General features: G+C 39.2%; 1 pseudogene; it reads right to left on the reverse strand.

The window, feature by feature from the left end:
- Positions 1–1,614: 1,614 nt before the first annotated feature.
- On the reverse strand, positions 1,615–3,053 carry LOC127683705 (60S ribosomal protein L18a-like; annotated as a pseudogene).
- Positions 3,054–8,803: the final 5,750 nt, after the last annotated feature.

An 8,803-nucleotide genomic window follows, 5' to 3' on the forward strand; every position in this document is an offset into this window, starting at 1 on the left:
AAGCTAAGAAAATGATGATGAATGCTTCTATCACAAGGAAACAATAACTGGGAATATGGACATGTTTAAGCTATTTCAAACATTATACTAGAGTACCAAATATTACAGTTACCACATTAATAGCACATTTTACTATTTTGTGTTATTTTAACATTTTTATTTAAAAATTTAAAGTAATTAATAAGGTAAATAAATTATATTTAAAGTAATTAATAATATAAATAGGATAAACTTCGGAAAAGTCCTGAAGGTTAAAATAATCAAATCTTTGACCGCTGCGACTGGACCATGCTGAGGGATACAGGATGAAGCTTTAGCTGACAGGCTGAAGGGAGAACCAAAGCAGGAGGGGTGTGGCAGTTCCGAGAGAAGCTACAGCGTGCCTGTTGGTGGTAAGGTTATGTGCCACAATGTGGTCTGAGATGGCTGTTCTTGGTTGTCAACTTGACTACATATGGAACTAACTTAAAACTAAAACTGTACCTCCTAGGTTTACTTGGGAAGGGACTATTTTTTCTTAATTAAATGATTTGAACTTTTAAGACATGCTTCTCTTTTTTTATTAGATATTTTCTTTATTTACATTTCAAATGCTATACCCTTTCCTCATTTTCCCTTCTGAACCCCCTATCCCATTCTCCTTCCCCCTGCTCAAAAACCCACCCACTCCTGTTTCCCTGTCCTGGCATTCCCCTACACTGGAGCAATGAGCCTTCACAGGACCAAGAGCCTCCCTTCTCATTGATGGCCAACAAGGCCATTCTCTGCTACATATGCAGCTGGAGCCATGGGTGCCTCTGCGTATACTCTTTTGTTCGTGGTTTGGTCCCTGGGAGCTCTGGGGGGGGGCTGGTTGGATCATATAGTTGTTCCTCCAATGGCATTGCAAAGCCCTTCAACTCCTTTGGTCCTTTCTCTAGCCCTTCTATTGGGGACCTTGTGCTCAGTCCAATGGTTGGCTGAGAGCATCTCCCTCTGTATTTGTAAGGCTCTGGTAGAGCCTCTCAGGAGACAGCTATATCAGGCTCCTGCCAGCAAGCATTGTTGGCATCCACAATAATGTCTGGGTTTGATAACTGTATATGGTATGGATCTTTCAAATGGCTATACCCATTCTATAAGATCTGTTCTTCTAGAGAACCCTAATACTCCACAGAAGGTAATACCCAAGCTCTCTCTCATTTCTTGGCATAAAAAGAAGTCACCTGTGGGTGGTAGTGCTGGTGATACAATGTCTGCCTCAATGCCTTTATGCTGCTCACTCAAGATACCCTATAGGAAATATCACTTCAAATTTCCTGACACCAAACAAAATTAGTATATACTCTAAAAATAGATTGCTGTAATGTCTTTGTGTGTGTGTATACATATATATATATACATACATATATATATATATGTGTGTGTGTGTGTGTTGTGTGTATACATATATATACATATATATATAATAAACCTACTGAAATTTATGAAAATAATTTTATAATAATAAAGATACATTCATTTGATAAAAATGTTATATTTTCATTAGTCTAGTTTTTTGAGACTATGCTAGTGTTTGCATTCTACTCCAAATTTTTTGACAGTCTGAAGTTTTTATCCAGTGGGTCTCTGTGTCTAGGAGAAGGTGTTGGGTCTCTTGATGGTGAAGCATGGCTTGTGCTGACACCACAATACAAGGTGGGGCAATGGGAATTTGATCTTAGAATTGTGAGACTTTTTGACAGCTGGACAGTGGCTCTTGCCAGCTCCAATCTCTTCCACCTTCACCATCTGGATAGAGTGTGCATGGGCATGGTGTTGGCACCCATGTAAAGGTAGCACTGTGTGACTGTGCCATCGGTGGTCAGGTCCCAGTACTCTAGGTACATATTGTATGTGCCAATGTGGGAGTCGTAGCACAGCCAGATGCTGAAGTTCTTCACATGCAGAGGTGATTTCTCAAACACCTGCCCGCAGTTCACAATATCCCTAAATGACTTCATCTTCTTCAACTGTGACACAAAGTACCAGAAGCAGGACTTGACCACCCCATGGGTGCAAATATTCACATACAGTACAGTGGTGGTGTGTGGCATTTTGGGGTTGTACTTCCAAAGCATGAAGTGTGCCCAACACCTTCATAACATTGCGTGCTAGTTCACTGACAGTCACAAATGGTCCTACTCTAATTTTTACACTAAATTCTAACAGCAATTCTCATCAATAAGCATATATTAAGAGTGAGATGATTCTACATTTAAAATATTGATAATACTGATAGATTTACTATTTGAATCACCCAGACATCTTTAGGAATATGTTAATACTATTTAATAAATCTGTGTTGTATAAATAATAATTGGCTCATAAAACTTGATTTGCATGAGAATATCTAGACATGGGTATTAAGATACCAAATTTAGAATACCCAGAATCTCTCTGTGACATATCTTCATTGTCAGGTAGGGATTTAGAACCATCATGGGTAGAGAGGTGGGAAAATTGGGAGGAGTTGGAGGAGACAGAAAAACCTTATCAAAATGTATTATATAAAAACATTTTTGCCAGGCAGTGGTGGTGCACACCTTTAATCCCAGCACTCCGGGAGGCAGAGGCAGGCGGATTTCTGAGTTCGAGGCCAGCCTGGTCTACAGAGTGAGCTCCTGGACAGCCAGGGCTATATAGAGAAACCCTGTCTTGAAAAAAACCAAAATAAAAAAAAAACATTTTTAAGAAAAAAATTAATTCTCAGACTTTTTTTCACTAATAATGTAATAGTTCCACTTGCTGTTGGCAAGCACTTTAAACAATTGTTTCAGATAACTCAGTTAAAAACTAAACAAGAAGTTATTTGTGCCTGTGAGTTACACACATCAAATCACAAATAAGAGTTCTGATAATCAACCAGTTATTGAGGAGAACTCAAAATCCAGCCTTCTCAGGACACAGCAAAGTCTCTATATCGTAATTCACTTGCCTATTCCAAATAATTCTGCAGCAATTGTAGAAAAATGTCTATTTTTGAATGCTAGCATGTATTGGGGAAAATCCAGAATGACTAAGTCTTCGGGCATGTATTTTAGCTATTACAGCTGTTTGCAGTATATATGTGCTACATCTATATTTGAAATCTCTGCTGTTGCATTCACCATCTGCCCAAAGATGGGTGAAAATTCCTATGTTTTTTGTTCATTGCTTATGAAACTGCACATAGCAATTTGCCAAACCTGTATCATTTTCTTCTGTCACCCCTTTCAAGCATCTAAGCAATATTGTAGAGATGTTAGAGAGAAAACTTTAAGGTTCCTAAAGCCACAGGCTTACATTGGCTCTGAATGTATAGGATGTCTCCCTTTAATTTTGACTACTAAATCATCACTAATATTATTGACTACTAACCTGCTTATTCAGACAACTGACTTTTACATGTAAGAATCCTCTAGAATACAGTGGAGGGAAAAACAGCATCACAGGTTCCCAAGGCAAAAGCACCATTCCTTGTATATCCATTTGGGTAAACAGGGAGTTTTCTTGTAAAACTCTCTTATTTTTGGTCCTCTAGTAATCAAATTCAGGAAGGATATGACTCTGAAGGAAAACAATGAGACTTAACTAAAAGGAAATACAAAACAGAAAGGAATGTAGATAACCCACAGTCAGCTATCAAATATGGAGGCAATAGACAGTATTGATGATAATCCACTCTCTCTATGCATAACACTCTTCTCTAGCCTTCACTAAATCTCATATTCAATGGCCTTTACCTGAAAGTTATTTCCATTAAAAACTATTTCCATCGGAGACATTCAGATGGCTCAGTGGACAAAAGCTCATGCCACTATACCTGCTTACAATTTCTGAGCCCCATGTGGTGTAGAAGATGAGAACGTACTCCTGAAAACTGTCCACTAAAGTCCACAAGTCCCTGAAACACCACACACACACACACACACACACACACACACACACACACGCACCCACACACACAACACAAACACACCAACTTTAAATATAATTTCAAAAATTGAAAATATCATCAAAATCACTTAAAATTTATAAAATTCATAATTTAAAGGTTATGCCAGTAAAGATTATTAACTGTTATAATAGGATCACACTTGAAAAATTTACAGCAGATTGCATACAATTTATAATTAATTCTATACTTTTATAATCGTATAGATATATCAAGCATTAGATTCATGATTTATAACTATATAGATTGAATTTGAGTTTAAACTTCTACTGTATGTAAATGGTTAGGACTGAAAAAAAAAAACACTACACATTTCCCATGAGAGGCTAAGTTCCATTCATAAAGAGGGGGTCTCAGACAAATGAGCACAATTAAAAATTTAAAAGACTAAATTTTGTTTCACCCTCAGTTGTGCCTCTGTGAATCTGCTTGTGTATGAATGGCCTGGCACAACTCAGCCACATCTCGGTTCTATCTGAATCTTCACATCAGATATCATTCAGGGTGGGATGCCTTGGCCTGGCCAGGAATCCATTCTTCTGTTTACTAATGCCCCTTTATAAAACTATTTTCATATTCAGTTTAATTTTACCCATAAATATTGGCTAAGTCTGTCTTTGAGGACCAATGTCAAATTCTGTAACTGAAGGTGCATACAGTATACTTCAACTTAATTTTGGAGGCAGGCAAAAACCTTCATAACTGAGTAAGTATTATAATCAGGCAGTTATAGCTTCCACCTAGCCTGAAGTCAGAGATATAATTATACCCTGCAGTCAACAGAAACTGAACCGCAGGCATATTTTCCTTCTTAGCCAATTTTGTAATAGTAGAAGGGTCTGTTTGACAATGAGTTTACTGAAAGGAGGATTGTGCGTGTGTGTGTGTGTGTGTGTGTGTGTGTGTGTGTGTGTGTGTGTGTGTGTATGTGTATGTGTGTGTGTATGTGTATGTGTATAGGTGTGTGTGTGTGTGTGTATAGGTGTGTGTGTCTGTGTGTGTGATTTTGTTTTCATTTTAAAGGTCAAGAAATGTTTGCCCTTTTAAAATATACATTTATTTATACCTAGATTTTCTTTATGAATCTTGGCTGTGAGTTTATTGAAGATTTAACCATTAAAAAGAGTTGAAATAAATTAAATGCAAACAAAATTTGCATCAGGTAGGAATAATAGAGTTTTAGTTCATCACATAGTGTTTACATGGGACTTGATGGATGACAAGGATTTTAAGTCCCTAAGGTAACTCAGGACTTGTTACAGGTGTTGAAATCACTTAGCATCTGATGTAAGGTGCTTAACACAACACCTCCACTGAAAATGCTTCTGAATTCTCTAGAGAGCCAAGTGCTGTAGATTACAGACACATGGAGAAGATAGGCTACTACACAGAGCAGGCACTGCTCACTTGGTGGGGTCAAGCAAACTGTTATGAGAAGAAAGAATGGATGAAAACATTCAGGATGGGTTGAGTATAGGAACTGCATCTGAACGTAAGTGTAGAAGTTAAGTGGATCTCAGTAAAATAGAACTCAGACAAGTTTATTTACAGGTTTACTTACCTTTTTTTCTGCCTGCAAGTTTCTTAGCATCACTAACTGTTTGGCATCTCTTGGTGTTGACAAAATCGCAGTTACCATTTTAGGCAAGACATTGCACAAGAACTAAGTTGAGAGCAGAGAGAGCCTCCAGATCTGTGATGGTTTTTATAAAGCTCATGTTCTTTGCGGGACGCTATCTTTTCAGCTGTATGCCAACTATACATCAGCAGCAAATCCCACCCCATCACTTGCTGCCCAGAACCTGTCAAGACACTGCCATAGCTTGGATAAAATTCCAAATGCTCTGGACATGGCTTAATGGACCAGTGATGAAATAGCAGCTGTCTCCCTCTCTACCCTCTTTTTTTTAACCTCACTCAGCTTAGGACAAAAATAAAATCTCTCTCTATCTTCCTTTGTGTGTTTGTGTGTGTGTGTGTGTGTGTGTGTGTGTAGACAGCCCTGAAATCAGATGACTGGTATGGGAACTAAATGTGATTACACATGTAAAGTCCTTAAAATATTACCAGATAACAACAACAACAACAACAAAACAGCATTTTGTAGATGCTAGCTACTACTGCCTTACTGCTTTGTTAGTCTAGAAGGTAATTAGGAGGATTGGTTGACTGGGCAAGTCTAGTGCTTTGTTAGCGATGTCTGAAGATGTATGGAATCTGACAAACTTGAATTTGAGTGTAGTTTGTGTCCATACATGTAGCATGTGCTCAGATAAAGAGAAAAATAAATGTTTAAAGTTTAACATTATTTTGAGGATAGTTTGGTGTCTACATTTTGTGAAATTTCAAGCGTATCAAGGAAATTCGAAGATGGTCTAACAGACAAATCTTAACGATGTCCTATGTCCTCATTTGAGAATATATGGAGGTACAGACTGCAGAAGCAGCCTGAAATTGTTCCAATGAACATAGCTTAGAACATGGGTCAGCAGGTACAACCATTATTCCTGTGTGGATTGTCAGAACCCTGGCTTCATAGTCTGATTGGCTGTAGCTCTTTGCCTGAATGCATTTGACATGCATTTGCTACATTCGTTACATTTCATGTGTATATATCAGCTCCACCTCTCAGATTTATGAAATCTATCACTCAGTCTACTCAAACGTAAGTACTACACAGTGCTGGTAGGCATGTCAGGACCAGACACTGCTGGATCTGAAGGGTTCTTGGAGCATACATTTATCTTCCAAGGTTTCTAGAAGGGCTTTGAAACTTTGAACCCCTCTAGCCTACTGGCGCCTCTCTTGTTGGACACCCCCAAAATTCCTGACTTTCCTTGCTTCCTCGCTTCTCCCTTCTGACTAATATCTAGGCACCAGCATGATGAGAATTTGGCACTGGCTTCCTTTCTTCTTTTTGTAGTCTTTCCCTAGGTGGTTCCAGAAGATCCCACAATGTTAAGCACCACATACATGGTGATGACTTCCAAACCTGCAATTCGGTTGCTGGTTGAAGATATCTCAGGTTTCCCATTTGCAAAGTGAACTCCTGATGACACTCTCCAGAAACATAGCCCCATTCTCATATGAGTCCCAGCTTATAAAAAGTGGAAATGATACTTGTATTTAGTTATTCTTTCCAGAGGTCTGCAAGTGGATCTTTCCAATTCTCCACATCGCTACGGCTTCAATAGTTTCACCGTACCTGCAGCTACACCTCCAGAGCATTTGTCTGCTCTGACTTTTGTCCCTGTCTTTATTTCCACAATTACATTTGACTAAGACAAAATCAGGCCTCACTAGAACCAATTTGATGGCCTCTTATAACAGTTTGCCTTTGAGCTGCTTTTATCCACTGTTAACGAGACAAGGTGTGATCTTCTGAAAAGGAGACTGAATCATGTCCCTATCAAGATTTAAATGTTTCAAACCCTTCTTAGCTCACCTAAGAAATAAACTTTAAAAGCCCTGCCTTGTACTAAAGTGGCTACAATGGTCAAACACATCAAAGCTCGGCACACTTAACTGATCAATTTTCTCCTTACTTAACACAATGGCTTCATCTAGATTTCTGGCAAAAATCAGTCTCTCCCTTGCTTGGAGGGTTCACATTCACTGACAATCTTCTTTCTGTTGTTGGCATGAATGAGTTTTTCATCACCCTAGATTATAATATAATGGTGCAGATTATTATAGTCCTGTGCCAAAATGGTCACATGACATTACAGCCTAATGATTCAATCTCCTGCCAACGAGATATTTCTCCCATCATGAGGAAGAGTCCTTTTTCCTCCCTTTGTGTACTGGCTAGTTTTATGTCAATGAGAAGAAGGAGCCTCAGTTGTGAAAGATACTTCCATGAGATTCCGCTGGAGGGGATTTTCTCAGCCATTGATGGCAGTCTTACCCTGGACTTGTAGTCTTTAATTCTATAGAATCAGGCTGAGCAAGCAAAGAGAAGCAAGCCATTAAGCAGCAACTACTCTTATAGAGCTTCTGCATCAGCTTCGGCCTTCTGGATCCTTCCCTATTTGAGTTCCTGTTCTGATTTCCTTCAATAATGGCAATGTGAAAGTAAAAGATGAATAAACACGTTAAATCACAACTTACTTTTAGGTCATGCTCTTTCATTGAAACAATAAAAACCCCAAATAAGATATTTTTCTGGGTAGGATTGCTTCCTCAATGCAAACAATAATATGCAACTTGTACCACTTCTGGAGCTAGACCATAAGAAGCAATTTAATGCAATGCAGCAGTGTACATGCCTTTAATCCCAGCACTTGGGAGGTAGAGGCAGTCGGATTTCTGATTTCAACACCAGCCTGCTCTACAGAGTTAATCCCAGGACAGACATTGCTACACAGAGAAACCCTGTCTTGAAAGCAAAACAAAACCAAAACACAAAAACTAAGAAGAAGAAGAAGAAGAAGAAGAAGAAGAAGAAGAAGAAGAAGAAGAAGAAGAAGAAGAAGAAGAAGAAGAAGAGGAGGAGGAGGAGGAGGAGGAGGAGGAGGAGGAGGAGGAGGAGGAGGAGGAGGAGGAGGAGGAGGAGGAGGAGGAGGAGGAGGAGGAGGAGGAGGACGAGGACGAGGACGAGGAGGACGAGGAGGAGGAGGAGGAGGAGGAGGAGGAGGAGGAGGAGGAGGAGGAGGAGGAAGTAGTCTGCTGAATTCTCTAGGATCACTCACTCTTGGAGCTCAGCCACCACACAGAAGTTCAAATATTTGACAAGGAAATTCGCCAGGTGAGGAAACAATGCCCATTCCCTACCTACTGCCAACTTTTACATAACCCAAGAATAACATGCTCTGCTATGAATGAACCAATGTTAAAGGCATTACCCTA

The sequence above is a fragment of the Apodemus sylvaticus genome, chromosome 4 (assembly GCF_947179515.1).
Source record: "Apodemus sylvaticus chromosome 4, mApoSyl1.1, whole genome shotgun sequence".
NCBI classification, from domain to species: Eukaryota; Metazoa; Chordata; class Mammalia; order Rodentia; family Muridae; genus Apodemus; species Apodemus sylvaticus.